At 39.7% G+C, this 9,115-nt stretch overlaps 1 long non-coding RNA gene across 1 annotated transcript; it reads right to left on the reverse strand.

Annotated features, from left to right (window-relative positions):
• Positions 1-2,004: 2,004 nt before the first annotated feature.
• LOC115947091 (uncharacterized) lies at positions 2,005-6,044 on the reverse strand. The gene is made up of 3 exons (XR_004081049.2): positions 5,884-6,044; positions 4,142-4,336; positions 2,005-2,188 (listed from the first exon to the last, which is right to left on the reverse strand). It is a non-coding gene; the product is annotated as an uncharacterized lncRNA (long non-coding RNA).
• Positions 6,045-9,115: the final 3,071 nt, after the last annotated feature.

A 9,115-nucleotide genomic window follows, 5' to 3' on the forward strand; every position in this document is an offset into this window, starting at 1 on the left:
GAAAGCATGACAAGGAAAGATCAGCCATTTGACAATGAAGCAACATCCTGAGCCTGAAGCACAATATTATTGAGTAAGCAGCTGAGAAAATGTTTTATTTCTTCACCCAGGATGCATTCTCTTTCCTCTTTCTCCTCCCTTCCTAGCAGTAGATTTTGACTTGGTGTTAACCTAGAGAAGTTTAACTTGGAGTTTCCTAGAGAGGGGTAAGAACTCCATTTGTTACATAACTCTGTAATTCCACATCCTACATTTATAGTGTATACTGGAAGACCCAGTTTCATCTCACTTAAATATGGGCACTGAGACAGTTACCCATGGGCTGTAAGACCCCTAAATGCCCTTTACAGTCAATGGGGAGAGACACTCCAGCAGCTGACAATTCAACAAATCAAAATATGGCTCATCTTCTAAAGCTCTCTCAATCTCCACTAATTGTAAAGGAAACCTAAAATACACTTAACACAGGTGGCTCAAGTTAGGTGGGATGATTCCCATCTAGCTTTTCATAGTCTTGTGCTCTTACAACTCCTCTCTACCAAAAGTGAAGGTTCAAAAAGATCTTCTCTCTACAAAGTTCGCTATATGGATTTCAGAAGCTGTTCCTACCATAATTTACCAGGAAGAATTAGCAAGAATATTGATCTGGTTACAATGCTAGCTTCCTCCAAAAAATGTCTTGCTACATAGTTATCAGAAAATAAATCTTTGTCTATCCATTTATCATGCTGCAATCATGCAAGCCCTAAAGTTTTTATTTTCCAAAGGCACAATGGTGCCTATCAGGATATAAGGAATTTTCATGATATAGAAAATACACGTTGCGCTAAGATTGCAACATGTAAGAGTGGTGCAGCACTGTCAGTTCATTTAGTGCAACATTTCAATAATGAAAGTCTGGGACTTTTGAAGATTTGGAAAATATATTGAAAGGCTATATATATTTAAAACTAACACCTTTTCATTTAGGCATGTAAAACCAGTGCTACCCTTTTATCTAATTTCCTGCCCCTTTTACTAGTGATTTAGTTACAGCTCTTTTCTGTTAGAAACTGGCAGTTCAGTAGTTCAGTGGACCAAAAAGTAATGTAATATTTTGCAAGTTTTGTTGGAAAAGTAATATAGTAGTATTGTTACTAATGAGGAGCATACTCATATTACAACTGGGCTTTGCTTTAAAAAACTAATGAAAAATAGCAAGCACAGTTTTACCCATTGCTGCACACATACAATCCTTTGCAATTAATAAGAGCTGTACTTTTTTTAGTTGGTGTACAACAATATTAAAGATGGGTCCAGCTTGAAGCCCTAGGCAAAATGCAGGTTCAAAACACAAACCTCATCCTGAGCTAGATTCTCCCTTGCAAAATCAGAGGTTCCAAGTCTCATTTCTTCCCTCAGAAAAACCTGAGAAAGAGAGAATTCTTTAGAAAATTGAATTTTTATTTGTATAATTCAATTTAGAATTTATAGAGGAAAATTTCTGGCCTGACACAATTATTGAATCAACATTTGATGATCACTGAAATCACTGGATTCTTTCTTTAACCTTTTGCACTTCAAACCCCAGGGGGTTTCATTTGTTGAGTTTCAAGACACCTGACTTAAATGCAGTGACTGATCAGAATTTCACCTGTCTGGTAACAACAAATTGTGCTTTTCCAACTATTTTGAGCATAGTTTCCTTTCCCTCTTTCTTAAACTCACCTTTAAGCTCCTTTTTTGACATCCGCTATATTACTTAATGCTGCATTTTATTCTTGTGGCTTTTCTCTCCACTCCCCCCCCCCCTTTTTTCCTCTACTTCATTCTTTTGCTGTTCTTCATTTTTGCTTAGTCTAACATTTATTGTGGTTTATTTTTAGGATACATATATATTTGGGGTGAAATTATAATCTGAACATTTATATACTGAGTATATGTTTTTGTTGGAAAAATATATAATTGATGACTGTTCTTATTCTTCTGAGAAATGCCAATAACAAATGGCAGGCTCCAGCTGAATGAATCTTTTATTGCTTTAGCAAAACAAAACACTGAAAGCAAGCAAAGGAAGTACAACAGGATAATTTTTTTAAAGTACAACAGTTTATCCTGGGGTCAAAAATACTGCAGATGCTGGTGTTTGACTGTTTCACATCTGTCACAATCTTCTGCTGAAATACCATTCAAATGTCAATAATGTATTCTGAAAAAAAAAAAACATGGAACAGATATACTGTAAATAATCACATTGAGAGGAAATAACACACTTGAAACTGGAAATTCCTTTTTTACTTCTAGGCAGATTTCTCAGTTTATTTAGATGTTAAAGAGAACTATTGCCCTTTAAAGTACAGTATTAATAGCTGGGTTAGTTTAACTGCCCTTTTCCCATACACATATGTTTTTGCAGACTAACACCTACTGATACACTTTTCAAACCCTTAAATCTCCTCCGACTCCCAAAGTGCTCTTTGGTCTTTGTTTCTTGGTGATGGTCACAGAGCACAGAGCCTACTGGAATAACCACAGTTTGAGAATGCACATTCTATAGGTTTCAGTTCTGCTTCAGCATGCACATAGGTCCTAAAGTTGCATTGACTTAAAAAAAAACAAACACTGAGTTAAGGCTTCTTTGAAATTTTATTCTTTGCCATAGCCAACCTCTTTTCAACCTAATATAATGGGATAGGATTCAAAAGAAACGTCAGAGTGAGTGACTGAGTAAGGATAGGCGTGTGTACATATTTAAATCGAGGCACCCACGTGAGCCAAAGGCACATACTAACAGACAGTCAGGCTCTGATGACATTATTGGCACCGCTCAGCTCCAGTAAATTTTTTACTTTTACCTTTGCTACATTAATCCACAGTACTACATATTTTTTCACAAACGGTCTTTTTCTGTTAGATGCAGAACATCTACTCTGTAGTAGTAGTTTCTAAAGGAGAGGATTGGGGAAGGGGGGAGCTGCTGAATTTTGGAAGGAGGATTGTTTGTGTATTTGTTTTCTTACAACTGGCAAAACCCCAGCAGCTATTCTTCAGAAATTTCACAAGAAACATTCATATGTGCAGGAAATCTACTGGCAAGAAATGAGAGATGAAAGAGTTATGTACTGCTGAATGAGAGTTTTGCACCTGCACACTGCTTAAGTTGGAGAACATACTATTGATATAATCATAATAGCATAACAAGTAGGATGCATAGTCATCTCCCAAGAAGATTTTATTTCGAGACTTAAGGGACTTTTGTCATTACTGCAAGAAGACAAGGAGCTGAATCAATTTCAAATATGTGCTAAATGGAAAGGAAAATGAAAACAAACAAACAAAAAGTTAAACACATAGTATCAGGATGTCACATTTAAAGTTAAGACAACTGTGTAACTGAGCCCAGACCAGTCTATTGGAGATCCAAGGACACCAAGTGGAATGCCAAGCAGGGCTGCCCAGTAAGCAGGGTGAGAGAAACCCTGCTGAAGCAGGACTCATTCACTGGATTCTGGGGTTTTTTTCCATTTTATTTATGAGAAACCTTTTTTTTGTTTGTTTTGTTTCTCCCCTCAGGGTCATTAAACTTAGACTGTAACAGAGCTATTCAAGAAACTCCTATGGAACATTTTTGGGGTCAGGATTTGGTAACTCATTGAAATAAAAAAATATGTCCAATGCATATCAAAACATATCAACAAAGTTTCAAAACAAGTGTTGTCCCAGTTTTGAAACGTGGAAGCACTGAGGACTCTAGTTCAAGGGTAGACTACTTGGTGGGCCATCCTGCAATGACAGGCCATCAATCCCCTATCCTGGCTGTCAGAGGGTTGAGCAATGATCTGCCAGCCAGTCAGGGCTCCTCCAGAGCCCTGCAGGCTTCCAGAATAACTTAGCCAAAATCCAACCGCCCCTGCAGAAAGTTTAGATTTCAGTCAGCTGCCAAGGTCTCTCTGAAGTTTGCTGAACAACTTTACTTTTTAGACTGGTTCCATCAGGTTTTCTGCACTTTTTTTTTCCCAAAATCAATCATTTCACCCCAAACAAGCCATTTTATCTACCTCAGTAATCACGTAGATAATGCAAAACTGTGTACCAGCCCTGGATTTGTCTGAGGACCCATGATGCTGCTTCAGGTTTCAGGCACAGAAGGGTTATTACAGACCTTGGAGATGCTCAGTCTTTCCAAGCTGACCAACAGCCTCTGCCATGCAATCAATCAGTCCTCTCCTTACTGAATTTCTCCTCAGGTGGTTTTTAAACAGCCATAGGAAGGTGATACCCAGTGCTTCCCTGGGTGAGAAGGCTGAGACGTGGCCATGGTGGCTCATTAGGAATGTTGGCCGTTTCCCACTGAGATCTGAATTGCCAGGAAAATGAGAGAAAAATGTTTCTGAAGAAAACAACTAAACCAGTATTCATTAAAAACAGTTAATACAGAAGTATGCAACCTATATTATCTCTTGAATAAGTATTATAGCATATCAATACAGAACATACAACAGCAATCATAAGAGGTCCATGGGCGGATGCACTGCAGAAAGCTTGCACTACCATGCTACAAGAGCTGCTGCCCAGCTACACTTGCAGCTCAGGCCAAATTCTTCCTAAGTGATAAATATACCAGTCTCCATCAAGAGGCATGGGAGCAACCTACTCATCTGGAAGGTCACAACTTAATCCATCAAACTTGTGAGCTGAGGGGAGACGATGAACCAACATCCTAGAAAGTCATACAGTGATCAAAGATTTTCTAATACTGTAAAGAAAAATGCTTTGGGGGCTCACCCACAGTGGTTTATTCATGGAATTACTGAGCAAGACTGATCAACAGTCTCCATACTGGGTAAACCACCACTTTCATCTGAATGTGAATTTCACTACAGACTTTAAAGACAACTAAATCAACATATCAATGCATCAGTATGTTACCAGAAGCAGTGTTGTCTGAGATTTGAGATTTGTTTTCTCTCCTTTATTCACTGCAAAATCTATTTAGTTACAAGGAGTACTGAGAGGGAAAAGCCATTTTGGATTGCATGTTCATAATGTTAATGTAATTTGAACAACTAAACTATAAACTTTGTCATTTTGCTTTTAGAAAGAAGAAATAAAAGCTATATAAAGCTTGTAAAGAATCGCTGAGTACTCGTCCACATTACTGACAGTCAGTAAATGCCTCAAAAATCTCTCCCACTTCTTTACAGAGACTCAAATTCAGCAATCCAGTGAACTGGGCTATAAAATCAGCATATCTGCCCCAAAAGGACCATGCTTTTTCTTTCAGCGACACAGCCACAATGCATTTGCAGGACAGCAGGCTGGCTCTGGGCCGTGAAAGGTATTCGCCATTTTGTAAAACAAAGCAGCCATCCCTAATCTTTTTCGTTTCCAGATAATAAAAGGAAAGTCTCACTTTGCGACTACAACAAAAACTTAAAGCGGTACAGCTGTAAGCAGAAATCCAGTCCATTTGTGGTTTAAAGAGCTCCACGCCTACTGTATATAAAATAATACGCTGGTATCATTACCATAGACAACAGCTTGTTTTCAATTTGGCTGTAGATAATGAAATTATCCCCCAAATTACCATAAAGTGGAACAAATAAACACAAAAGCAAACTCTTTCTCTTTTTCCCCCCCTTCAGCAGCGCTGGCTTTTAGCTATTTAGAATAAAAGCAAAGCTTCTGTTTTTCCAGAGCTCCAGTTTGACCTCAAGCAGATAAAGAACATGAAATGACAAACATGCAGCAAAGAGTTACTGTGTCCTTCCCCCCTGGCCTCTGTTTACATTAGGAAATGTACCCAGGGAGGAGGGAAGGGGAGGCAGGAGGGCTGCCTTTCAGCGCCGTGCTCAGCTCTGCTGGCTCCGGCTGGAGCTGGCCCCTGTTTCTGAGTAAGCTTACTCCACTCCAGATGTGCCTCGGCTCCAGCGTGGCTGCCATGTACAGTAAATCGGCATCTGAGGGCTCGTCAATCTGTGGGGTAGAGCAATTGCGGTCTCGCCAGGCCGCCCCACTGGCACAAACAGAAATCTGCGCTGCTGAACTGGAAAAGGAGAAGGAGGAGGAGGAGGGAATGGGGCGACAGGGAGGGATGGAGACGAATAACAGGAGAGCAGTGTGTGAAAGGTGAGGGGCTGAAAGGTGTCCACTCCCAGGAGGAGAAGGGGAAGAAATAAACACTAACAGCCAACGGGGGAAATGTTCTTAATGCATTTGTAAATTTACTTGTAAATGTTTTACACTTAGAGAGAAAGGGGAATGCTGCGTATCATTTGGCAATGTTGGATGTCTATAGGTCCCCACGGATATACTGGCTTAGTACAACTTGTAACGAGGGCAAGAGAAACATAAAATAGCTGGGAAAACACAGCCAATTAGTCATTACATGTAGATTGTAAAAACAAGTGAGAGAGACAGAGACAGAGAAATAAATACCCTTAGCAAATCGAGTCCCTCTTGTTTATGTCCCTGCAACGAGTGCAAAAAAGTAGCGGCAATGACGCCTTCTAATCAAAGTGCAACTTGCAAACCAGCCAGTGCTCCCATTCAAAATCCTCCAGGATTTCCTGATGCTCACAAGATTTACCTATTTGCTGTCATTGTAAAATACAAATTGTTTCACTAATCAGGCAGTTTGCTTTGGACCTGACCCCAGTTGTACAAACTCCAAGTTGGATGTTCATTTCTGATCTCCTGCCGCCTACACAGCCGTTGCTAACTGAGTTTTAATACGATGAGAAAACAATCTTTTCTTTTATAGTGGGTTCAAATGAGCTACCCAGCTTCAAGCTGACTATAGCTGTGTTTTCCTAATCACCATTTTTTTATAGCAATTCTGAGGATGAAAATGCCTGCTTCCCCCTCCCTTCTCTTCCAGCAGCGCCAAGTCTAAGAATGTAAATAAGTGTTAAATTGAAACACAGAACAAAAATTGGTTAGATTCAGTGTAATTGAGTCACAGTTAAATTTAGGCTGCTTTTATTTGCAAATGTGCACTTTAACAGCAACTCTATGCAGCATCTCTGTGTAGAATGAGATGCCTCATTTATTTATAATTTTTATTGTGGCTGTGCCTGAAATTCTTAGTAAAGGCTCCCAAACCCATTGTGCCATGCACTGTAAAAGATGAGCAATGCATTTTAAAGAGCCTCCTTTGCCAGAGAGACTATCCTCTGGGTGCCATCTGGGTAAGATGGCAGCACCTTAAGTGGACAGAAATATTGCCAGCTGTTCCACATCTTTAAAAATTGTGATTCAAAGCTGAAAAAAGTCATGAGGCTACAGGAAAAAAAAAGTCATCAGATTTTCCAAAGGGTATATGTAACATCCTTCCTTGTCTCCTAATTTGTGAGCCTTCGAACCTTCCCAATACATAGTGAGAGTATAAAAGCTACCTTTTTAAAAGAAACACTCTGATTCTTCCAGTATGCCTTGATTTAAGGAATGAAGGCTTAAAAACATCAAATATCATTACGATCTGAAGTAAAGCCATAAGACTTGGCAATAGAACAAACAGTTGTATATGAGACTTGATTTTCCTTAGCACCCCGTTGACTGGATGGGGTAGTAAGCTTTCTTTCCCCTAGGTTAAATCAATCCTGCAAGGTACAGGGTGCTCTGATTCTGACTACAAAAAACATATGCAATCGTATATGATTAAACTATTAAAGAAAATGCGATTATTCTTATGCATAAATTTCATACTGGGTTTTCAAACACTGGAGGCACTGGAATCATTACCTTAGATGCAGAGCAATAGGGTAGCTCAACAAGCCCCCAGTAAGCAATCAGGCATGCGTCCGCCAAAGTGGACAAGACCATGCACAAGAATATGTGTCACATTACCAACTCCTCTGCATCATCCAGAAGGAGGCATGCTGCCTCTCACTTCTTCCTCTCACCTCAGCATCCAGCCATGCCCCAACTAGTCTCACAAGAGGGTTCTCGCCATTGCTTATACCTTATACGGTCATATACAGTAAGGCAAAATGTACATAAAACAAGAGTCTTGAACCAAGGTGACAAGATTAGGATCAAAATGACCTCAAGAGCTGTTTAAAATTAGACTGGCCCAAGCACTGGTAAATGTACAATTGGGATTTCCCTTACACTGACAGAAATATGAACTGGGTGATCAAACAGGTGCTTTCAACAGCCCACATTTCCATGCAGAAAGGCAACACAGACCAGTCTCATTAGACAGTAGCTGAGTTTAGTGAGGAATGTGACTTTTCCCACCCCATGTTAAATGAGTGGCCCAGGGGAAATGTGATACTTAGAGGACACCAAGAGCGGCAGAGTTCTTAGCTCATCCACCACAATAATGGCACTAATTTGAGAATAAGTGAGCGTAAAGCTGATAATAGTTGTCTGTAAAGAACCATGTATGATGGTAAGATGATATGAGACAATGCTAAGTGACCATGGAGGAATGTATCTAGAAGCCAGGACACAAAATGAGTGAAGCATGAAGAGGGTGTTGAAAATGAATCAGTGAGAGATTGCACAGCAGCCCCCCTTCAGAGAAGCCCCTCTCAGGGTTATGCTCCTAACTCACAGCAATGTTGCACTTCCACTTTAATCTTAACCATGTTTTTACTATGTAAAATCAAGTCCTTGTTTACACATGTATCTTAAGTGCAGCCACTTAACCTCAGATTTAGTGCGTGTATGGTCAGAAAGGACAATTTCCCTGAAAAAAAAAGTTCAAAAAAAGACAAAGTAAATCGATAATCTCACTAAAGTATGAAAACATTTTCCTTCTTTAATGGCTCACCTAACACAATGTTCCATCTTGCAAGAGAGCAGGTACTAACTAAAGAAACTAATTAACTGAAGAAAAATTGACTGAAAAGAAATCATGTTTCCTATTTCCAACTATAACTGCCTTTTAATTGTGCATTAGAATCTTGGATCTACTATTTTCTTTGGGTTTCCTCTATACGCATTCCAATGCACCTGACAACTGAAGGAAGGACAGTACTGTCCAGCCATTGTGTGGGCAGATGTTGTGTAAATTTCCACAAAAGATTCTGCCAAGCCTCCCTCTTACACAGACCTCTGACACCTGCATTAGTTGGAAGGATTACTTTCTATATCAGTGAATGTCCCCCAGGGACTGAGACAAGATGAG

Source organism: Melopsittacus undulatus, chromosome 1 (assembly GCF_012275295.1).
Source record: "Melopsittacus undulatus isolate bMelUnd1 chromosome 1, bMelUnd1.mat.Z, whole genome shotgun sequence".
Taxonomy (NCBI): domain Eukaryota; kingdom Metazoa; phylum Chordata; class Aves; order Psittaciformes; family Psittaculidae; genus Melopsittacus; species Melopsittacus undulatus.